The 23342-nt window shown below is 38.0% G+C and overlaps 1 long non-coding RNA gene across 1 annotated transcript in view; it reads left to right on the top strand.

Moving 5' to 3' along the window:
* The first annotated feature begins 503 nt into the window (after positions 1 to 503).
* The window catches only part of LOC137219015 (uncharacterized), a 57348-nt gene continuing 34509 nt past the window's right edge, over positions 504 to 23342 (top strand). The window contains exons 1-2 of the long non-coding RNA XR_010940954.1: positions 504 to 535; positions 9042 to 9233. This is a non-coding gene — a long non-coding RNA (uncharacterized lncRNA). The remainder of the gene's footprint in view (positions 536 to 9041; positions 9234 to 23342) is intronic.

Genomic DNA, 23342 nt, shown 5'->3' on the forward strand with positions numbered 1-23342 from the left:
TTTCCAGAAGGGCTTCTTGAAGGCGTTGACTCACTGGGAGCTGCTGCCTTTTCCTCCCTTCTACTGCCTGGAATGTGGACAGGAGGGCTGAAACTCCAATGGCAATCTTGGGTTATAAGGTGAGCATGAGGGTGAAGGTGGAGCAGAGAATAGGAGCTACCTTCTGAACGTGTTTTATGTGAAAGAATATACCTTTGTGGCTTTAAGCCACATTGCAAGTTTTCTATCGTATGTCATCAAATCCCGTCCTGATGGATATGAAGTTTGATACCTAGTATAAATAATAGAAGCTAAAATGTGACTGATTATGAATTACTTGAACTCTGTTATTTAAGGCTTAAACTTTTGCTTGGAGCTCTTAGAATTCTAGATTTTCTTAATTCAAAGTAAGCTTTCGAAACATGTTGTCTAAGAATTGAATTATTTTGTTTACCTGTGTCCAGCTTCAACAGCCATTCTCTATTGCAGAGAAAGTGGGACACTCTAATTTTGGGGCTGAGGAAAGGATACAAGAAAATTCCAGGGGAGAAGACATGTAAGTTAGTATTTCTAAATACCATCTCACATCATATCCTATAGATAAATATTCCTTTGACTCTTTGTAGGGGAATAGCAACTTATCACATTCTTAGTTTATGTTCCAGTGTTTCTAATTAAGTACGAGCTAATTTGGCATGCTTTTATTTTTGTTATAATCTTTCTGTTTCCCAGAATTATTACTAATAATTATTGGAAATCTGCATGGTGCTAAGATAGCCAGTAGAGCTAGGATGACTTTAAGCTTTTTGCTTAGAGTTCTCCTGAAAACACAGATTCCTATGAAAATAACACACAGGGGAAAAAATGGAGAAATCTGCTGTGAGTTTAATTTATGTGCACTTCATGGTTTTCATTAAGCCCATTGCTGGATTTACATCCTCAGCCCACACAAATATGAATTCCCAAGAAATCCAAGTAGAAAGAGGAGAGAGAGAAGGGCAAAGTGTATTTGAGTTCTTTATGGCTAGAGCTTTGTTCTAAGCCCTCAAGTATGAAGTTATTTATATCTATTTATAAATCATCCATGTATATATATCCATAAATTCACTCCATGTACCAGGGAGCATCTCAGTTAACTTTGGATGGATGAGGTTCCTCACAATCCAAAGTCAGTTCCTTAATTAACAAGACTCTTTTGGAAACATTCTAGAGATGAAAACATTTTAAAGTTGTTGTACACTCATCTGATAAGCAGACCGGATTGAACACATACTAAGCTCGGTGTGTCAGGGTTGTCATCAACACCACGACTTCACTCTGCTGCGGTGGAAGGAAGCCCTCTCCTGGTCTGTGGAGGTGAATGAGCCTCAGCTTCCACCTCTACTAAGGGAACCCTGTTGTTTCATGCTCCAGCACGTGTTTGTTCCTTTCTTTTTGCTCTCTCTGCTCTGTTTCTCTTCTCTCTCTCTCTCTTTTTCTTGCTCACCATTTCTGATGCTTTTTTTAAGTCCTGCCATTGAAGAGATTGGCTGCTTATTGATTTCTTTCCTCTCCTTTCTTCCCTTTGTTTTGCTTTTTTTCTTCTTCGTGGTCTCTTCTCTCCCTTTCTTGCCACTTCTTCCAAATTTTATGACTTTAGGGTCACAGGGCTTAGCTTTTATAGCCATCATCACCCAGTGAGAGTGCATTTTCTTTCCATCAGTATGCCAACTGATCACAATGTGTCCTCTTAGACTTTATCTCTTTTTCCTTTATGTTATTTCCATTGGTACTCGGAATTTCAGGCTTTAAACATTGTTATTAGGTTTATAGTTTGTTCCTGAAGGTCGATAGTGCTTGACTGCGTAAGTGGGGCGTCATATATGCAGAAGTAATAGACCTTAGAACCAGAAAGAGCTAAAATGATTTTAATCCAGCTGCTTTTTTTTTTTTTTTTTTTAAAGTGTGATACTGAACTAAGTTACTTACCCAAGGCCATGTATCTGGTAGCAAAACTGGGACTAGGACCTAAGTCTATAAATCTACTTTGAAAGAGAATTGTATTAGCTCTTTCATCTTATATATGATCAAAGAGGACTCAGGGAGCCAAGTGAACAATTGTTGTCCAATTGTTACAGTCTCCTAGGAAAACATCTGCTCCATTCTGTTCTGGCATGTTAGAGAGGAGAGAGGATTTCCTTTATTCTTGATTCGTAAAATTATACTTAAGTTTACACTTACTCATAGTCAATTTTATATGGCTTCCTCACAAATAAAAGATATTTTCTTATGATTGCATTAATTTATGTGTGAATAGGACATACAGGGCCTGTTGCCTGAAACTTGTTATACTTCTTGTTTCATACATTGGATGTTTTAAAGACCAAGTGATTCTTTTTGGTTGGAAGTAAACATTCTGTGTATCACAGAATCTTATATTTATTTTTTAAAATGTAATTGAAGATATTTAGCTGTTAGAGAAATGAGCATATAATAAAAATCTCATTTTGTACTGTGTTTATGTATTTCATTTTATCAAGAAAATTAGAATCTGAGATTTAGAAAGAAACTTAGAGATTTTTAGCCTAATTCTCCACCTGGTATAGTAGTTTTTAAAAATTATAACTCTGACAGGCATCCACTTCTGCTTGAAAACCTCCAGAGATTTGTACTGCCCTCATGAGACTGGTGTTATTTTTATTGGACGGTACAAGCAGATTAAAAGTTCTTTCTTGCATTCAGTCGGAATCTGCCTTCCTTTACTTCCAGCTTTTTATCCTAATTCTAGCCTCTGGAGCAACACAGAATTAGTATACTCATCTCTCCATGACAGCCCTTTGAATATTTGAAAGCTGATATTATGCCTTTCCTTATTCTTCACTTCCCAATTTGCTTGAATAATTTCTCAAAAATTATAGCTTCCGGGCTTCCCTGGTGGCGCAGTGGTTGGGGGTCCACCTGACGATGCAGGGGACGTGGGTTCGTGCCTCGGTCCGGGAAGATCCCACATGCCGCGGAGCGGCTGGGCCCGTGAGCCGTGGCTGCTGGGCCTGCGGGTCTGGAGCCTGTGCTCTGCGGCGGGAGAGGCCACAACGTTGAGAAGCCCGCGTACCGCAAAAAAAAAAAAAAAAAAAAAAAATTATAGCTTCCCCTATCCACCTGGACATTTGCTTTTTTTAAAAAAATTATTTATTCTTGACTGCGTTGGGTCTTGGTTGCTGCGTGTGGGCTTTCTCTAGTTGCAGCGAGTGGGGGCTACTCTTTGTTGTGGTGCGCGGGCTTCTCATTACGATGGCTTCCCTTGTTGCGGAGCACAGGCTCTAGGCGCACGGGTTTCAGTAGTTTTGGCGTGCGGGCTCAGTAGTTGTGGCTCGCGGGCTCTAGAGTGCAGGCTCAGTAGTTGTGGCACACAGGCGTAGTTGCTCCGCGGCATGTGGGATCTTACAAGACCAGGGCTCGAACTCGTCTCCCCTACATTGACAGGTGGATTCTTAACCACTGAGCCACCAGGGATGCCCCTGGACCTTTGCTTTTCATTACACTCTAATTGGTCAATGTCCCTCTGAAAATGTGGCACCTAGAATTGAATTCTATATTACAGATGTGGTTTAACCAGCTAGAAATACAATAGAACTGTCACAGGTGGTGATCTGTGGGTAGTAATTTCTCAGGGAAGCCTCTTTTAAATCCCTTAAAAGAAGGTGGCTTGTATGAAACACTTGGTAAACTGTAAAGTACTTTATAAGTGAAATACTTTGTTATATTCTATTTAAAAACTTTAAAAATATAAAAAATAATGAAAGAATATGTGTTTTTTTCTTGCCAGTAACAATGCTGATTTCAACGTTTACGTTAGCAAAATCAGTAGAGTGAGCAAAAAGGCTGATGTTTTTTCCTTGTGGCAAAAATATAAAAACAGTTTTAATCTCAGCCATTATGTTGGAGTACTGGGCCCTTTCTGAGTTGAACGAGTTTTAAATCATCTAGTCATTTTTGGAACATGCTTTTTGTTGACTCATGATAAATGTAATGACATTTTATCATATAATAAATGTCTGTACATACTTATTTAATGAGGCAATAGCAGAGTCTCCTATTGACAAGACAACTTAATAAGTAAAACCATTTTCACATTCAAAGTAGAGTTTTAAATATGTAATCTGTATTCCTTCCATTTCAAAGTATACTTTTAAACATTTCTGAATTTTATGAATTTTGAGTAGAATGGGAATATGGTTTAATATTGTCATCTAACCATTCACTTATTCTCAATTGCTTATTGAGTATCAATTACAGGTTAAGGACTTGAAAAAGACATTGATGAATTGTGTATCCTTCTTTCTTCACTAACTCTAGAAGAGTTTTTGAAAAGGGTAACTTTTTACCTAGTGTGTTTGGCATGAGTTTATAGTCTGAACATTCTGACTAAGAATTTAACACACTGCTAGATAGAATAATCTCAAAACTAGCTGTATCAGGTTATAGTTGGTGAATATGAATGTGAAATATACATATGAGGCCCAAATGGGATAATGGTAATGCTGGGAAGCCCAACACACTCCCTGGCACATACTAGATTCTTAATCAGTACTTGCCATATGAATACTGCATATTAAGAGAGTATTACTCCTAATCAGGTAGTGAACCTGGTGTTACAGCTGGAGGTTGAGTTCCATATACTGACGTGCCATTGTTCAAATGAATGAGACACATTTGGGACTGCACTGAATTTTAAGACCTCATATCTCTTTTTAAGAAAGATTTCTTGGTCGAAAGAAATTACTACATTTTCTCGAACTTGACAATGTGTTGTGGTGGTTATAGTTTGATTTGCAACATGGGTCAGATACTCTAAAGAACATAAATTATTTTAAATTATTTAAATATTCAGAATAAAAATCAGTTGTTCTGTACTGTCCACACTGGAAAGAAATTTATTAAAGAAGATAACCCAGTAAATCACTTCCAAGGATTAAAGTATTCTGATATTTATTTAGAGAAAAATAAGAAAAAATTAGAATTCTGGAGAATCATTTATTTGTTGACGTACTTTTTAACTTTATTTAAACTTTATTATCGTTTTCTTGTTACAAGTCTTTGGTGACTGGGGCCATGTAAATTGGAGGGAGCCTGCTTTGTAAATTTAGATTTGGAGTCAGATAATTTAAATTTATACTACTAGATCCAGAATTTCTCTTTTTATTGGATTTTCTTTCTTTTAAATAGTTTTAAAAAGTTACTATACAAATAGGTAAACCTTTCTAGAGAAAGACAGTGTTTTCCCTTTTTATTTTGTACACTTAATCTTCTTAAGCTAGATATTATTTGGTTAAACATACACTTTATAGTCATGCGCAGACTGAAGAAATATAAATATTCTAATAGCACCTAGTTGTTATTGTTTTTGGCTATATAGATGTGTGGGCTTTTATATCAATATTAGTTAGTGTTTTCTAAACTTCATAGTATTTTCCTCCAGGAAAGAACTGTCTCTTTTCTGAGAGGGGGAAAAAACACCCTGCTTATGAAATGAGGCTATTTTGCATATTAATCAGGAGGTCTTTGAACTCTAAGAATAAAATCTGTCAGTGCTTTGGGTATGGAACAATTATGCATTCAAGGACTTTAATTTTATGCTAATAATGCAACAAGCTTTACATTTTTCTTTTTTTTGTTTGCATTTCCTAAAGATAATTTAATGCAAATAATCCATCCATATACTGCACAGAGCACGTAGGATGTTTTTCCTATAGTTAAGATTGTATCAGCACTCCCATTATAAATCTCTATTACCCATGGTTTATAATTTAACTGAAAAAAACCCACTGCAGGCAAAACTCAATACTTAGGGTTTCAGGCTAAAAGTAATATTTCTCTTTTAAAAATTGCCTCCTCTATTTAATTTCATAGTTAATGGAAATATAAGAAGGATCATCCTGGAGCTGATTTTGAACAAAGCCAAACAGATCATTGTCTGTAACTAAAATAATTTCTAAGTTAAAGTAGTTGATATGTTAGAATTGGCCTAATACTACAACGTTTAACAAAATGAGAAAAGACAATGGGATCTGTTTATCCTTTCTCTACACAAAAATATACATAAGGAGAACAGGAAAATTCTGTAAGACCAGACATTTATAAAGTATACATTTGACAATATTGTGTGAAGTGTTATGCTTTATTTTATTTCAAAGTGCACACCTCACTCCTCTCAGTGGATCTGGGCTCAGGCTGCGGAATCTGCTTTTTGTCATACTGAGATAGGAAGGGGCATAGGGTGGGAGAAGCATGCTCTGGGTTCTTTACTTTATCTACGTATAAATCTTATCTTAAATTTATGCTTCAATTACCTTGAGGGGATTGAGGGGTTAATTAACAGGCATAGCAGTCTCAACCTGCTTACACAGTAGAATTGAAAAGATCAGTTTTTAGACACATGGTGGTTTTGTCATCATCTTTTGAACCCAAATCCTGTAGAAGAGAAAGGTTAACCTGCCAGGTAATATGCAATCTCCAATCAAGACTTCACTGTAGCTTTATGAAGCCCAATGAGACAAAGAACATATGAGTGAGTGAGAACAAAATGTTCTCTATTTCTCTCAAACCATCAACCTTTTCCTGTTTAATTCCTACCTGTAATGCTGTTCATGAAATATATGCTATGCTTTCTTAGCCCTAAGCAGTCCTCAGAAGCTTAGAAATGATCTGGCTCTACGTATGAAATGTACTGTGTTTCTAAATCAGTGGTCTTTGAGATCCTAGGGACAATTATTTAGGACAATAATACAAACTCACATTTCTTACAGCACTTAGTAGTGTGCAGAGGGCTTTAAGAGACATTAATACACACAACCACTCAACAGTAAAGAAAGTGGAGGCTAAGAGATTAAGTAATTTGCCTAAGCGTGCAGCTAACAAGTGGTGGTCACCCCTCTCATTGTGTCTTCAGTCTAGTCCTCCTTCGCTAGTGGCTCAGTGGCTCCTTAGTTCTTTTAGGGGAACTCAGGTTTTTAACCTTGAGAAATAGCGTCTAGTGATACCATGATGAGAATGCCTTGTATTTACTTGACATCTGTTGTCAGAAACTGCAAGGGAATTCATAAAATTTGTAAGCCTAAGTCTTTAAATATTCCATATTAGCTTAGATTCAAGTAAAGAACTTAGAGCCTGGGTAAGAGTCATGTATATCTAAGCTGCACAGTAGATCAGTGAAGAAGTAAAAGGAAGTCATGGATTTACTATTCCATCTCTGAAAAATTATTCTCAATGGTGATGTTTTGATTATATCAGAAACATCGCTTATGTATAAAGGTTATGAGAAAAGATTGTGTGAACACATGTGGTCGTACAGCCTTAAGAGATTTTTGAGAAAATAGTAGACAATTATTTTCCAAGGATGGTGTAATGTAGCAATGGTATAATGAAGCAGGGAGTATATTAGAAACCCCCCTAGGATCGCTTTGAATCTGGAAGTCCATATTTTTTATGTATAGTGAAAAGCAGACTATCTTCTGATATTTACAAACTGATTCAAAGTTTTTTAGCTTTGATTATAAGAATTTTAATAGGTCACTTCTTACCCCCATCCCTTTTATTTTTGTCGCTTTTGGGTGGTGTAAATGTATAATAGTGCAGGGTTTACGTCTAAATTTTTTATTACAAAAAGTTTCCTACCCCACTAGGTGTTGTGAATAATATGTGATATTGAGTTCAGGCATTCAACTTGACAGCGTGCTGTCAGTGGATGGTCGCTCCATGTGGGAACCGGTAACCTTGTTTCTTTCCCCTACTCTGTCCTGAGCAGATGTCATCATTTGGTGCAGTTTTTACCTCCTGTACAAGTACTAACAGGCCCCGACCTTGCTTAGTTTTTTTTTTTTTAATTTTATTTATTTATTGATTGATTGATTGATTTATGGCTGCATTGGGTCTTCGTTCCTGCATACGGGCTTTCTCTACTTGCAGCGAGCGGGGGCTACTCTTCATTGCGGTGTGCGGGCTTCTCATTGTGGTGGCTTCTCTTGTTGCGGAGCATGAGCTCTAGGCACGCGGACTTTGGTAGTTGCAGCACGCGGGCTCAGTAGTTGTGCCGCACGTGCTTAGTTGCTCCTTGGTGTGTGGGGTCTTCCCGGACCAGGGATCGAACCTGTGTCCCCTGCATTGGCAGGCAGATTCTTAACCACTGCGCTACCAGGGAGGCCCCCCTTGCTTAGCTTTTGAGAACTGGTGCATTTAGGGTGGTATGGCTGCAGACGCTCTTTTGCCTCCTTTTTCTCTCTGCATTCCCCACAAGATGAATTGCTCATGCTCTTCTGTTTTCTTGCACTGAAATTCTCTTGTTTGGGCCACCGGAGATTCCTAATGACAGCATCCAACAGATAATTTTTAGGCACTATCAAGGAGAGGCAGTGAGATGTACTTGAAAGACAGTGGATTTTGGATTTCGACCAGGGTTGGCACACTTTTTTTGTAAAGGACCAGATAGTAAATATTTTAGGCTTTGTGGGCCGTGTGATATCTGTCCCAGCTACTTCCTTCTGCCACTGCAGCACTAGAGCAGCCATAGAGAGATGAGAACAAATGGGTGTGACTGTGTTCCACCAAAACATTACTTATGGACACTGAAATTTGAGGTTCATTTAATGTTCATATGTCACAAAGTATTTATTTCATTTGTTTTGACAGTTAAAAAGTGGAAAAGCCATTCTTAGTTCATGGGCCATAGAAAAACAGGTGGCAGGTGGGATTTGGCCCACAGGTTGTAGTTTGCAGACCCCTTTAGACAATCCTGAGTTTACCCAGCAGCTCTGTTAATTACTGGTCTGTGTCCTTGGTGTATGGTCAGACCACTCAAGATGGCAGTCCTCTTGCTTTCTGTGCATCCCCTGCCTGACGAGTGCCTGCTGCGCCTACACCCTATGCACCTGACTGACCTTCCTGAGTACTTGCCCCAGGCCCCAGTGAGTGATTGTTCTTATCAAAGTGGGGGTGAGGGGCGTGCCCCTCTGCTGGTTTCCCTGGTAACTGATGAGCCAACCTGACATCAACTGCCCCTATAACTGGTAACCTCTCCTTCCCCAAAGACTGCCACCATATCCTGACAACAGTCTGCCGCACACGATGGGGTGTTGCTCCAGGACCTTGCTTCAGACGTGTAAGCTCCCCCATCCTTTAAACCACTGATATCTCTGTCGCTGACTCCCCACTCTTTCTTCCATCTTGAAGCTGGGCAAGTACAAGCCTTGTAGGCCGGAGGGGTGCAGCCCAACACTTGGGTAAGTTACTTCTTTGAGTTTCAGTTTGGTCACTAAAATGGGAATTGTACCTACTTCATGGAGTGATTGTGAGAATTAAACTTGATAATGTAAAACACAGAATGTGGTAACTGTAATGACAGTTACATTGTAAATGGTAGATATAAAACGCAAATTTTAAATAATTAATGATTAACTTGCCTGTTGGCTTTTCCTTAATTATACTGTTGAACTCTCTTCTCAAAATGGAAATAGCTTTCTTATTCGTAAATAAAAGTACTACATGTTCTTTTAAAAAATAAAATAATATGGAAATACAAAGATAAAGAGAATGATAAAGTAATAAGAATAAAATTAACCCACAATGTTAATCCCACAACAAACCTATGATATAGGTACCATCACCTCCTTCATTTTATCCATACATATGAGGAAACTGAGGTTCAGAGATGTTAAGTAATTTGTCCAAGGTTACTATATATGTAGTGTTTATTTACCTTTTTATTGTCCAGAAGAATATTTCTCTTTTGGGGAGATCGTGTTTTCTCTATCTGATACCTGTAGTTGCGGTGAGGGCCAAACAGAATGCTTCCGTCCTTTGGCCACAGAGTTGACATTGTGCCAGACAGGGCCACTCGTCATGCCTTGTTGCCCTGGCTTGCCGTATGATTCATTCTTTTCTTTTTAACATTTATTTATTTATTTTTGGCTGCATTGGGTCTTGGTGGCTGCGCACGGGCTTTCTCTAGTCGCGGTGAGCAGGGGCTACTCTTTGTTGTGATGCGCGGGCTTCTCATTGCGGTGGCTTCCCTCGTTGTGGAGCACGGGCTCTAGGCGTGCAGGCTTCAGTAGTTGCGGCATGTGGGCTTCAGTAGTTGCGGCATGCGGGCTCAGTAGTTGTGGCTCACGGGCTCTAGAGCGCAGGCTCAGTAGTTGTCGCGCACAGGCTTAGCAGCTCCGTGGTATGTGGGATCTTCCCGGACCAGGGATCGAACCCGTGTCTACTGCATTGGCAGGCGGATTCTCAACCACTGCGCCACCAGGGAGGGAAGCCCTGATGATTCATTCTTGGTTGGCCATGTGATCCAGGCTTGTCTGACCAGTGCCATTTCCTGAGACAGTTTCAATTGAAGCACCAGGAAGCTCTTTTTTCTCTGGCCATGAAACTTGAAGAATATATTTTTAGTATTGCCAGTGACCATGGATTGAACTTGTGGGAACAGAGGGCCTGAGAGAATGAAACCAACTCTAAGGAGCAGAGCTGGTAGACTCTGGGAGGGGACAGTCAGTAGGTGGGGGGAAGAGAAAGAAAGAACCTGATGAGGTTCCATTCTCTGGATCCAGGTGTTTCTGAAGGCTTACTCATGGTTTGGTGGTGTGAGTCTTGACCAAAACATTTTTCTCAGGTCAGTTTGATTTTCTTTCTGTTTTTTGCAGTCAAAAGAACACTGACTGAGCAAGTCAATGGGATACAAACCCAGACCTGGCTGACCCTGGAGCCCTGAGCTTTCTTCCCAATCCTCCTCATAGAGAAACACAGCTAATAGTTTGAACTTTTCGTACCAACTTCTTTTCTTTTTTTAAACGACTAAACCAATATTATAGTATATGTGAATATTTATATATATATTAATTTTTTTAATTGAAGTGTAGTGAATGTACAATATTATATGTTATAGGTGTACAATATAGTGATTCACAATTTTTAAAGGTTTTACTTCATTTTTAGGTATTATAAAATATTGGCTATATTCCCTGTGTTGTACAATATATCCATGTAGCTTATTTTATACGTAACAGTTTGTACCTCTTAATCCCCTACCCCTATCTTGCTCCCCCTCATCCCCCCACTGGTAACCACTAGTTTTGTTCTCTATATCTGTGAGTCTGTTTCTTTTTTTGTTATATTCACTAGTTTGTTGTATTTTTTAGATTCCACATATAAGTGATACTGTACAGTGTTTGCCTTTCTCTGTCTTATTTCACTTAGCATAATACCCTCCAAGTCCATCCATGTTGTTGCAAATGGCAAAATTTCATTCTTTGTAATGGCTGAGTAATATTCCATCGTATATATATATACCACATCTTCGTTATCCATTCATCTGTTGGATAAACACTTAGGTTGCTTCCCTATCTTGGCAATTGTAAATAAAGCTACTATGAACATTGGGGTGCATTAGTGTTTTTGTTTTTTTTGGATATATCCCCAGGAGTAGAATTGCTGGGTCATGTGGTGGTTCCATTTGTAGTTTTTTGAGAAACTTCCATACTGGTTTTCCACAGTGGCTGCACCAACTTACATTCCCACCAAGAGAGTACGAGGATTCCCTTTTCTCCACATCCTCACCAAAATTTGTTATTTGTGTTCTTTTTGATGACAGCCATTCTGACAGGTGTAAGGTGATATCTCATTGTGGTTTTGATTTGTATTTCCCTGGTGATTAGCAATGTTGAATCTTTTTATGTGTCTGTTGGTCATGTGCATGTCCTCTCGGGACAAATGTCTATTTAGGTCTTCTGCCCATTTTTTAAATCAGGTTTTTTTTTGATGTTAAGTTGCATGAACTGTTTATGTATTTTGGATATTAACCCCTTATCGGTCATATTATTTGCAAGTATTTTCTCCCATTCAGTAGGTTGTCTGTTGGTTTTGTCGATGGTTTCCTTTGCTGTGCAAAAGCTCTTTAGTTTAATTAGGTCCAATTTGTTTATTTTTGCGTTTATTTCCTTTGCTTTGGGAGACAGATCCAAAAAAAATATTGCTATGATTTATGTCAAAGAGTGTTCTATGTTTTCCTCTAGCAGTTTTATGGTTTCCAGCCTTACATTTAGGTCTTTAATCCACTTCGAATTTATTTTTGTATATGGTGTTAGAGAATGAGGCTGACCTGGGAGTACGGGTCCCTTGGTTTCTGGCTTTTGGTAGGGCTGGGTCGACTGATGGAAGGGTTGCAGGGTGGGGCCGTGGCAGGAGGTGAGAGGGAAGGAGAATTCAGCTGAGATACTGCTTCTCCTGGTCCTCCCTGTGGGATTGCTGAGGGATGGCTGCCTCCCTAGACCCAAGGTCACAGTTCTGGTAGGTGAGCCTCTCTGCTCAACTTCGTTGCTCCAGCCTTGGGGACTGCCTTATCCCTTTTGGGTTCCCTCCACCCTGCCCACACCCTTATGAATAATCCTTTTATTAAATTTTCTTCAAATTTCCCAATTTGAGCGTGCTGTTTATTTCCTGTGTGGATTCTGGGTAATATTACTTGTATAAGCGTGGCTCTTCCTTCCACATTTCATGTCAAGATAGGGTATTACCCGTGTTTTTAATCATTTCAGTCCTCATAAGGGGAAAATGATATCTTGTTTTAATTTATATATTTTTGATTATTATTGAGTTTGAACATCTGTTCACATGTTAATTGGCTATTTGCATATTTGTCTTAATTGCTTGTTAACATTCTTTGCCCATTTTTCTTTTGGGTGATCTCCTCCCTCCCTTTTAAATTCTTATTTTGAGTGGAATATTTTTTCTATTATATTTTCCAACTGATTGTTGTTAGTGTAAGTGAAAATTATTGCTTTCGTATTTTGCCATTCCTCTGAACTCTTTTGTTTTAATGGATTTTAGCTGATTCTCTTGGATTTTCCAATAACATTTGCAAAGAATGATAATGCCATATCTTCCTTTCTGATTTATGCCGCATTTCTTTACCCTGTTTTACTACATTGGCTAGATCCTCCAAATCACTATTGAACAATAGTGGCGGTGGTGCTAATCTTTGTCTGATTCCTGACTCTAATCCAGAGTGTGTTTCACAGAACTCTAACACTGAGGGATACCCCTTGAGGAAAGTTCAGACTCATGCGGGAAGCATTGTACGCTCTTAGAGAGTCCCAGTGCATGTGAGTGTGTTAAGGGCTCTGCGTCTTTTTGTTTTTGGTTCTTGCTTAATATAGCTCTGGTACTGAATTTTATGCAGTTCATTATCAGCTCAATAATTTGCATAGGTCCTGGAGAGCCAAAACACAAACAAAATATTTTGTAACAATATAGTTAAACCACTGTGGTTTTATGTAAAAATTCTGAATTATTCTAAGGCTCAATGCTTATTAGTCTAGATACTTAAGCCACTGTATTTTGTATTTAAGGGGTCATATGACTCATCCTCCACTTTGGCATGTTTTGCTCTCAGAAGAAACAATTGAGATTTAAAAACCTAACTTAAATGGAAGGACGGATATCAGGAAATCATACTGTTCTTTCTCCCTCTCTTTCTTCTCTGTGTATGTGTTTTATACACACATACACATATACACAAACAACCAAACAAATAAAAAATTCCAAGAACCAACAGACCTCAAGTTACTATTTTCTTACAATGTCCATGCTTCTTTATTGGCCCCTTACCCCTTCCCTCCAATTCTTTTTTTTTTTTTTCCCCAATACTTTTTCATTGTTCCTTACTCCCTCCTTTCCTTTCTTCCAATGTATGTTTAGTTATCTCCAGAAAAATCTTTCTCCATCATTGCTCTTTTTCCATTCCGATTATTAATTAAAAATTACTCTTACTGTTGATGAAAATCAAGTTAATATTAAAGAATACCTGCAACAAGAGAAGGGAAAGGCACTTGTTATTAAACTTATCTTAACTGCCCAAGTAATACATGTTGTTATGTGTTCACATGAAATTAAGCCCTGAAACAGAATTGATGACAACAACCTCCAAAGACCTTGAAAAAGCTCAGAAGTCGCCTTCAGAATTCTGATAAATGTCTCATCTACATTTGCTTTCTCTTCAAATTAAATCTATTATTCTCAGAGCATTTAAGAATAATAAACTATCTTTAATTCAATTTAACTTTCCATTTTCTTTAATTACGAGTATTGAAACAGTATTGCTTCCTGCTATATTTCATTGTAAGTCTTTCAGCTATGCTATAAGGCTAAATTAAGCTTTTATAGATTTTTTTAGGCTAAACCTAATCCCTATTTATTGCTTCTAGGGTAATATTCATCCTTAGTTTTAAAAATACTGACATGTAAATAAAGTCTTAGAAAATAACTCACTTACAAATTGGCAATTCCTGTGTGGTGAATTAAAAAAAAAAAAAAGAACAAAACCAAAAGATGGACTCTCCTATTTTTACAGAATTTCTTTTGTTAGTTCAGTAAGGTCAAATTTTGGGGGTGTGAATCTAAATCATGTTTCTAGGTTAATACAGAATTAGAGAAATTCAGTGGTACTTCAACTTAATTGCTCTCCCATCATTTTAGTCATATGTTTGTTTTTCATTTTTAATAAAATTTCTTTAATTTCTGAAGTTGGAATTCCAATGTTTAAGAGAATAGATCCATGATTTTATGCCAATGGAATGGCATACTGGTTTTTGCTTTTTTGTTTTTTGTTTTGACAGGGTAGGGGGTGGTGTCTGGCAAAATGCCTTTTCCATTAAATAGATCTATAAGGAAAAAAAGTCATTATTGCTAATGAATTCAGGGATTTTACTTACTGGAAGTAGTCAAGTAGTCTGGTACAAAAATGCACATTGCATTATGAACCATAACACTGCAAGGTTTGTAATATAAGAGCTGCTAAATATATTTTGAACATCACAAAGGCTGTGTTTCTTGCATGGAGCTTGCTCTTTGTTATACTCTGCATCTCATATTCTTATCTTTTTCATGAGGAGTAGTGAATCTCAATAAAGTCTATGGATTGTGTTATGTTTAAAGGCTACTCACTGAACCAATATTTTCACAGATAAGATCAATAATATATGTGTAAATCTTTGAAATTTAGATTGGAGAGGAAGCTGCCTAATAAAACTCTGCTATTGAATTTTATACAACATCTTACCAGCCTTTTAATTTTATATTCAGGTCCCAAAGGACCAAAAGACAAACTGAACACATCTGCAATTATCTGGATTAAACCATGATGGTTTTATGCAAAAACTCTGAATGCATTTAAGGTTTATGTATTGTGAAGGCATTGTGTAATGGTTATTCATTTCATTTCTTTGTTAAGAACACTTGCCTAATGTTAAAATTTTGAATTACAAGTTTTACGTTTATACCTATTTAGTTGGACCATTAGTTCAAGATGCAGACTAAGGAAGCACTATAGTTGTAAAGTATGCTTCATCCAAAGATTTATTTTTTTATAGAGTTGGTTATCTAATGCTATATTTGTAAGGCCATCAGTTATCAAACCATGTAGGTGCTAAATTCCTTTTGAAGATTTCAAGAGGTATTTTAATTAAGTTTTCAAAATTGCTTTTGGATCATCTTCACAATTCTTTAGTGCTTTATTTCCATTAACAAAATAGTAATTAAAATTAAATTTTAAAGGAAATAACCACAGTAGGTCATACTTCTATTAACTTGAGGTAGATAATGAACCTGTCCTATATAAAGACTGAGCTAAATCTGCTGAGAGGCTGGGGATAGTGTATTTTAATTAAGGAAATCCTTATTTGCATCTAACAAACAGCATTGCTACTTATAAATTTAAGATCTTAGTGATGCATATTAGTACCTTACCTCGACAAATCTAATAGAGATTTAATACTTGTGTTTTAAGGAGCAATTTGTCATAAATTAAGAGCATTTGCATAGTAAATTTCAAGGATGTTATTCTTTGCAGAGTTTTCTATAATTAAGGAACACATCAAACATTAAAATTGTATAATATTTGTAGTACTAGGAAAGCTTGCTTTGTTATTAAACTGAGGCTCATTTTCAGCTGCACATAACCCTATGGAAAAGTCCATCTTTAATAAAGACATAATGAATGTACCGTCACTAAGATTTTTTTTCCCTCTTAAATCTTGAGCAAGGCTTATGTGTTTAAAGAAGGTTTTAGCATGCAAAATGCAACTCCGAAGTCATCTATTCACTTGGATGGAGAGTATTTAATCATTTAAAAAGTAGACCAAAGAGCTAACCCCAGCCACACTGCTAAATACTTATAAGCTGCCTCATGTATAAATTAAGTGTTCTCTAACTGGGGGTGTGGGTAGAATCCTTCTTTAGTCAGTTAAGTGTTTATAGTATTAATATCTACTTTAGTTATTTAGAGTAAAGAAATTAAAAAGCTCATTTTAATTAAGAATGACAACTTAATTCTCAAGTTTCTTTTTATTTTGATGGTACTACAAGATAATTTTAGCATTTGCATTTCATTGATCCAGAGAGAGTATTTTTATGAAATATAGCTTAGGATAAGGCTCAACAAACCCAGTTCACCTGTGGTCATATGGCTTTTTGACTTGTGGTCAGAGTGTCACTTAGACATTTTCACCTGGGGGTGACGTAGGATATGAAGAGCTGGGCTTCTCAGGAAAGAATGAATGTATACTTTATTCAGTTTACGTTAGATTGCTGTGTATCCTTATTATCTTCTTCCATAAACTAAGTCCCCTTGCTTTTTCCAACCAAGAGGAAAGAATCAAGAGAGTGATCGCCAGCAGTTATCTACAGAGTTCATGGGTTCCTCTAGCTTGTAGTAATTTTAAAGTTTCCCCTTGGCAGGGAATGCAAGTGTTTATTCAACGTTCATTCAATGAATATCATGTTTCAAAGGACTACTTCAGGTTATATGGGTGTGGGCACTGAACGACTCATGATTTTTAATTCAGCATTGCATCAGTTCTAATAAAAACTATAAAATACTTGGGTACTTAGTTTTATCATATTGGAGCCCATATGGAAGGTGGCGTTTCAAGCTAGTCTCAGAATTTAGATATTTCTATGCTGTCAATATTTTTTATTATTATTATATAATCGGCTAAAAGAGTCAAATAGTTATAATGTGTTAAAACGAGTTGTATCTAAGAAATAATAGCAATGAAAGAGGATGTTTGAATTCTTTTATTAGAAGGGCAGGTTAAAGCTATAGAAATAGCAGGCATCTGTTGTGGGCTCAAATCTCAAAATTGTAATGACTGCCTGGGTGATCTGGGTTGCAAGGTTAAGTATGAGGTCCCTATTTCCTCAATGTTAAAAGAATAGATTAATTTGAAAGCTTTAGTGATTTTATAGACAAAATTTATGAAAACTATTCCCTCTTATTCTGTTTTCACTACCACTTGCTCATCTGTGTGGTATGGAACACAGCGTTATACCACAGGGACTTAGGGAGGACTTGCCAAATTGTCCATTATGTCAAAGAATTTACAACCTAATGTCTTGGATGAGAACTACTTTCAGGCTCTTTTGTTGTTTAGGTTGCAATGTATTAGATGCTCAATAAAACTTGGTGTTTGGAAGCTGGTCAACTAACTTGCTGAATTGTGGATATGCAATGTCCAAATGTCCATTGCATTATGGCCAAAAGAACTAAAAATAACAGCCAACTTTATTCAGCACTTTATGTGTGCCAGGCAGCAAGCACTTCACATGTATTAACTCATTTAATTATCACTATAACCTCACAATATTGGCATTATTACCACTTCCGTTTTATTTAGAAGAAAACCAAGGCACAAAGAAGGTAAGAAAATGGCCTGTGCAAGGAAGGTATAGAACAGGGAAGCTAATCTAAGCCATCCATGCCATGGCCTACACTGTTAACTTCTTTGCTATTCTGCCACTTAACATTTTGTGGCCTGTCTAAGGAGAATTGGTACAAGGATATGTATGGGACTCAGATCTTTTCTTCAGTGATTAATTTTTAGGTTTGAGATGGTGCTAGTGGAGGGCACACAAGGGAAAATGTCTGAGAGAAGAGCGGCAGCACAGAGCATAGTCATGTCCCAGGGGCTTTGGAGCCAGACATGATTTTTCGCGTTGGCTCAGTGACTCCCTGGCGTGACCTCAGGTGAGCTGCTGAAGTGCTTTGAATTTCCTGCTCAGTAAAGTGGTGATGCTAATGTCTACATGATGGGATTGTTGTTTCATTCCACCCACAAAGCAGATGCCTGTTCCCGAGCACGGGCTTTCTACACTGTAGTTATTATTACAATTTTCCCACTTACTTCACCTTAGAGAAGTATGGTGTCTCAGCAGAACTCTTCTGCCCAAAGTGCTTCCACTCAGAAGTTAAGCTCTGCTCCATTTTTGTTAATCTTGGTGGCCTACAATGTCCCTAGTTTCTATGATATGAGTTTTACAATTGTGTTTTCAAATAAATATCGCTTTCTCTGCAGGTGTATCCATTTTCCCACGTGAGAGAGTAATAAGCATCTGCATGACATTGGAGGCTCACTGCAAAAATAAAAAATATTTTGATCAGGCACTTATTTGTAGTTAATCTCTATGATAACACTTCGTGGGGATTAGTGGTGGTTAAATTGATTTTGGAAAAACAGCCCTAACATAGCATGTTTTCATTTGGAAAGAGGAGAGGGAGTTTCATTTTTTCATTTCAGCAAATACTTACGGAGTCCTTACTATGTGCCAGGTACTGTACCTGGGTAGAGGGAATAGATTTCATTTTAAGTGATCACTGAGTGATTGATGGAGGCCGTTTGTAATGCTGTGTTAAGATGGATTGTGATCTTGAGCTGGCAGAAAAGATTGCCAGGGATTGAGAGAGGGGGACGACAAAATTGGAACGTGTACGTGCTGCTTAGGATGTAACTACAACAACACAAGCAAAATCCACACTTGAGTCGCTGCGTTAGACACTCCCTGTATTTATAAAGTGTTTTGAATATGTTGACTCTTTTGGACTTTATTATATATGCGTATAATAATGTATTATACATGTATGATCATTTGGTATATTTTGTCTCACCCATAACATCATTCTGTACCATCTTGGTATAACTTCAAAGAGAAGTTATTCATTATCTTCAGATATACAACAAAGACATAGTCCCTTCCCTTTAGGAATTTACAGTTTAAAATAGACACTACTAAGACCAAAACACCCTATAAATATCAAACGGGTACCTACATTGAATAAAACATTTTGTATTTCCAGAAATGTTACTTACCTACCTTAATCAGCATGTGTGCTAGTAATTTTTGCTTCTGTTTCTGCAAAAACAGAAAGAACTAATGGTTCGGTCCTAATGGGGAACGAGAATAGATGTCACAAAATCATACAGTTCTTTAAATGAGTTTTCCCCATCCTTCTTATTATTGTTATGCTCTTTATCTCTGTTTGCTGCTCTAAAATATTAACCTTTAAAAAAAATTCATTGCACAGTTGGTTGCAGCACTGTGATCTGCCAAATTAGAGCATTCTGAATGTTTATGTCTTTGGGAATCCCCAGCAGGTCTGCCTAAATTCCCTGAAGAGAGAGAAAAATTCAAATCATTGTTTCCCCCTTCTTGCTTTTGTTCACAGAACGGACCTGCTCATGAAAAGCAAGAGCACAGAGGTGAGGGATCAGGAAATTGTAGGACAAGGCAGCTGAGTTCTGCTTTGTGGAGCATTATCAGAAGTGAGCCCTACTGTCAGTCACCATGAGGTGTCTCGGTGACTGAGGCGGATTTGTGTGAACTGTCAGTTGAAAGCATTGACAGTGTTCCATTAGTAATGAATTATGGGAGTAATTTCATTAATTTCTTTACCTCAGTCAGTAGATGTTAGTGTAAGTTACTCAACCAAACATCAAAAGAACCATTGCATTTTAACCTTTTAGTCTTTTACTGTGTAACCAGGAACAGCAAAGAAATAAATTAGCGTAACATTCCCTAAAAAAAAAAAAAAAAAAACGACTGAAGATAAGCAGTGGACATAATTTTTCCTGTTTTTAATTTAATAGCAAGTTTATGGTTTTATGCAAAACCATTCACATTACATTTGACCCTCTGGGAGCTGCCTTTTTTTTCTGTGGGTATAATTTTGATCTTTAATAATCTGTTGTTAAATCCAGTCTGAGTTTGATTAATGAATTGTGATGAGCCGGTGCATTAATTTGCAGGTTTGGTCTAATGCCCTAAAAGGCTGCTTTGTTGTGGATGTTATTAATGCTAAACTCTTCAGGAGGAGCCATGGGATGGCAGTGTGCTCCAAATAATGGACTAGCTACTTCTTTGGGAAATCCCAGTGATGGAGCCGAAGCTCTAGAAGTGACTGTGGAGCCATGTGATTGAAAGCAGAAATCCTGATTTAGCTTTATGTTCCAGAACAGGGGGCTGCAGTCTGCAAGGGGTCTCTGGATGGAATTCAGGGGAGTCTGTGAATTTAGATAGTAAAAAAATTCTGTACTTTCATTAACCGCTACTGAAATTTAACATTCTGTTCAATTATAAACATAGGCAACAGACCACAGTATTATTAATAGTAGCTGTGACTTTGTCATCAATAGAAACCACAGGTATTTTCATAACACATTATAAGGTTGTAAGTACCTCAACATGTCATTTATGCTCCCCGCTGCTTCAAAGTTACCAGTCGTTATTATGACAGCCACTCCATCTGGTTATTTACTGTGTTAGTAAAGAAGCAGGCATACATTACTATATCACAAATTTTACAATTGATAACTGTATTTTAATATAATTGGTTTCATTTATAATCTTATTTTAGACATGATTCAGAGAAGGGGTCTATGGCCCCCAAACGGTTAAGAAAACCCCCTTTTTTGAGTGACTGTGTCTGTGCTGCCATCTTTCCCCCTGGTAAGTCCATCCTTCTATTCCTCAGACTCTGTTGTCAGGAATAGGTCTAAGGTTCAAACATGTTACCCACATGGCCAGATGCTAGCAGTGACTGAGGTGTGCTAACATTATCAACTTCTCAGTTACTCCCCTGCTTTTCTACCCTAGACTCCTGGAAGCTGTGAACTGTTTGTCTTATTCACTGATAATTTCCCAAGCACATATGGTACTTTTTGACACACAGTAGGCACTTAGTAACTGCCTAATGAACGAATGATAGTTCAAAAGGAGATAGTTTTTTGCCCCATTTGAATGAATCTGTGTTTTAAAATCTTTTTTTTTCCACATGAAATAAAATCTAGTATCCACATTCTAAAGAGTTTATGGCATTATAAAAGGTATTTACAAGGCATTAGGAATGTTTATAGGAACTGATATTGACCAGTTTATTGTCCAGCAGCTCAGCTTATCAGGGAACTGTACACTCTTGTAGCCGATTTTTAAAAGGATTGTTATAATTAAACAAAGAGAACTGTTAATCTCCAAAGGCGAATATAGCTGCAGAGAGATAGGAAAATTAGATTATCGAAATAGATTAACATGTGTGTTGGGAGTATGAAGAAGTGTATGGATATGTTTTATGTGTGTTTCTGTGTGTAAAGAGACCCAGCCCAGGTGAGAGAGTCTTTAGAGCTGTAAGTTGCCTTGGAGATTATTTTTCAATTTAATTTAACAAGTATTGAAACTGAAGTGCAAAGAGGTTAAATGATCAGTGACCTCCTAATTGCTAAATCCAATAAAGCCTGCCCGGACCTTATCTTACTCGGCCACTCTATTGCATTTTGTGTTGCTCACCTTTTCCTTTTACTCGAAGCCTGTGCATATGCTGTTTCCACCAACCCAGAATGCTTTCCTTTTTGCTCCTTTCTATCCCTGCCCCCTACTCTTTCTTATTCCAGAAGAACACATCGTTTAAACCTTCCTGGTCTCCATCTCTCAAGTAGAGCTTCGTTCTAGTTAAGTGCTTATCCTTAAAAAAAAAAAAATTCCAACCTTCCTAAGTAGCCTTTCCTGCCGTGGAGCACAGGCTCCGGACGCGCAGGCTCAGCGGCCACGGCTCACGGGCCCAGCCGCTCCGCGGCATGTGGGATCTTCCCGGACCGGGGCATGAACCCATGTCCCCTGCATCAGCAGGCGGACTCTCAACCACTGCGCCACCAGGGAAGCCCCCTAAGTAGCCTTTTTAGACACTTTTAAAACTCTCCTGGCTGTTCCCCGTGCCCACTCTCCATCCTCTGGTGTACTTTTAGTACCATAGATAGACTGTACATCTGTTTATGTATTACAGCCTTTGGAGGGCAACAAACCATTATAATACCTAAGATATTTTCACCCCAAGAACCAATTTCACCTCCCTGGGGGTAAGATCACCCCTGTTGAGAATGCATGCTCTTGTAGAACTTGAATGTCACCAGACTCTCCCTGTCTTCTGTGGGTTCAAACAAAGTTACAAATGGCACCAACCTCCCATTCTGTGAACAGAAATTCCAGTCTTTTCTATGCAGTTTCTTCCCTCCTCAAACTCCTCAGGAGTGTTTACCTGTTTTTATGAAATTAGTCTTTGTCCCGTCTTCCTGTTTCTGCCTGCAGGCGAACTGGGAACACAGACACTACCTTCAAGGATGAACTGTAGAGGAACTGACCTCCATTTTGCCCTTGGTCTTGATGGTCAAGCCTGACGAAGTGCTATTGGTGGGTAGTGAATCTCGGAACCCTCTGCTGTTGCTGCCACCGCAGCTGTCTGGTGGGTGGGGAGGATGGTGGCCATCGCTGCTCTTGCTGCTGGCTGCAGGTGCCTGTGTTTGCTGGCCTTGGCTGGGATCTCTGGTAGAGTCATTGCTCAGCCAAGTGTGTTTTTTGGTGACATAACTCCTTCAATTCCCATCTGACACAGATATGTTCTCTAGGGTACAGCTAAGATACCAGGTGAATTTGCAACTTCCTGGGTAGTGCATGGTCCCTCTGGCCTCCAAGCTTGGGTCATGCTGTTCCATCTTCCTGAAATGCCCTTCTCCCTTTCAAGTAGATAACTTGACTCTTGGTTACAATATTACAATACCACTTCTTTCAGGAAGCTTCTCGAATTCCCCTTCAGAGTCTATGTGTGATACCCCTCCTGCACACTCCCATGGTGTCCTGGATTCCTAGAGTTATTGTATGCAGACTGTTTATTTGTCTGTATATCCCATTATACTCTAAGCTCCTTACAGGTAGAAAACATACAGGGTCTAGCCTAGCACGGTTCCAGTCATCTAGAAGGCACTCCATAAATGCTTATGGAACAGATAAATTGATTCTAGATACCTGCGATATAGCGGTGAACAAAATAAACAAGTCTTTGCCCTCTTGGAGGTTACATTCCAGTGGGTAAACATAGATAATAAACAAGTAAATATGTACAATGTATAGTATGTCAATGTTGATAAGAGCTATGGAGGAAAATTAAGCAGAAAATGCCTAATGCGGAACTGATTTTTTTTCTTCTTTGAACTTGCTGTATGTTCAGTCTCTCTTATCCTAGC

This window comes from Pseudorca crassidens, chromosome 2 (genome assembly GCF_039906515.1).
Source record: "Pseudorca crassidens isolate mPseCra1 chromosome 2, mPseCra1.hap1, whole genome shotgun sequence".
Lineage (NCBI taxonomy): Eukaryota > Metazoa > Chordata > Mammalia > Artiodactyla > Delphinidae > Pseudorca > Pseudorca crassidens.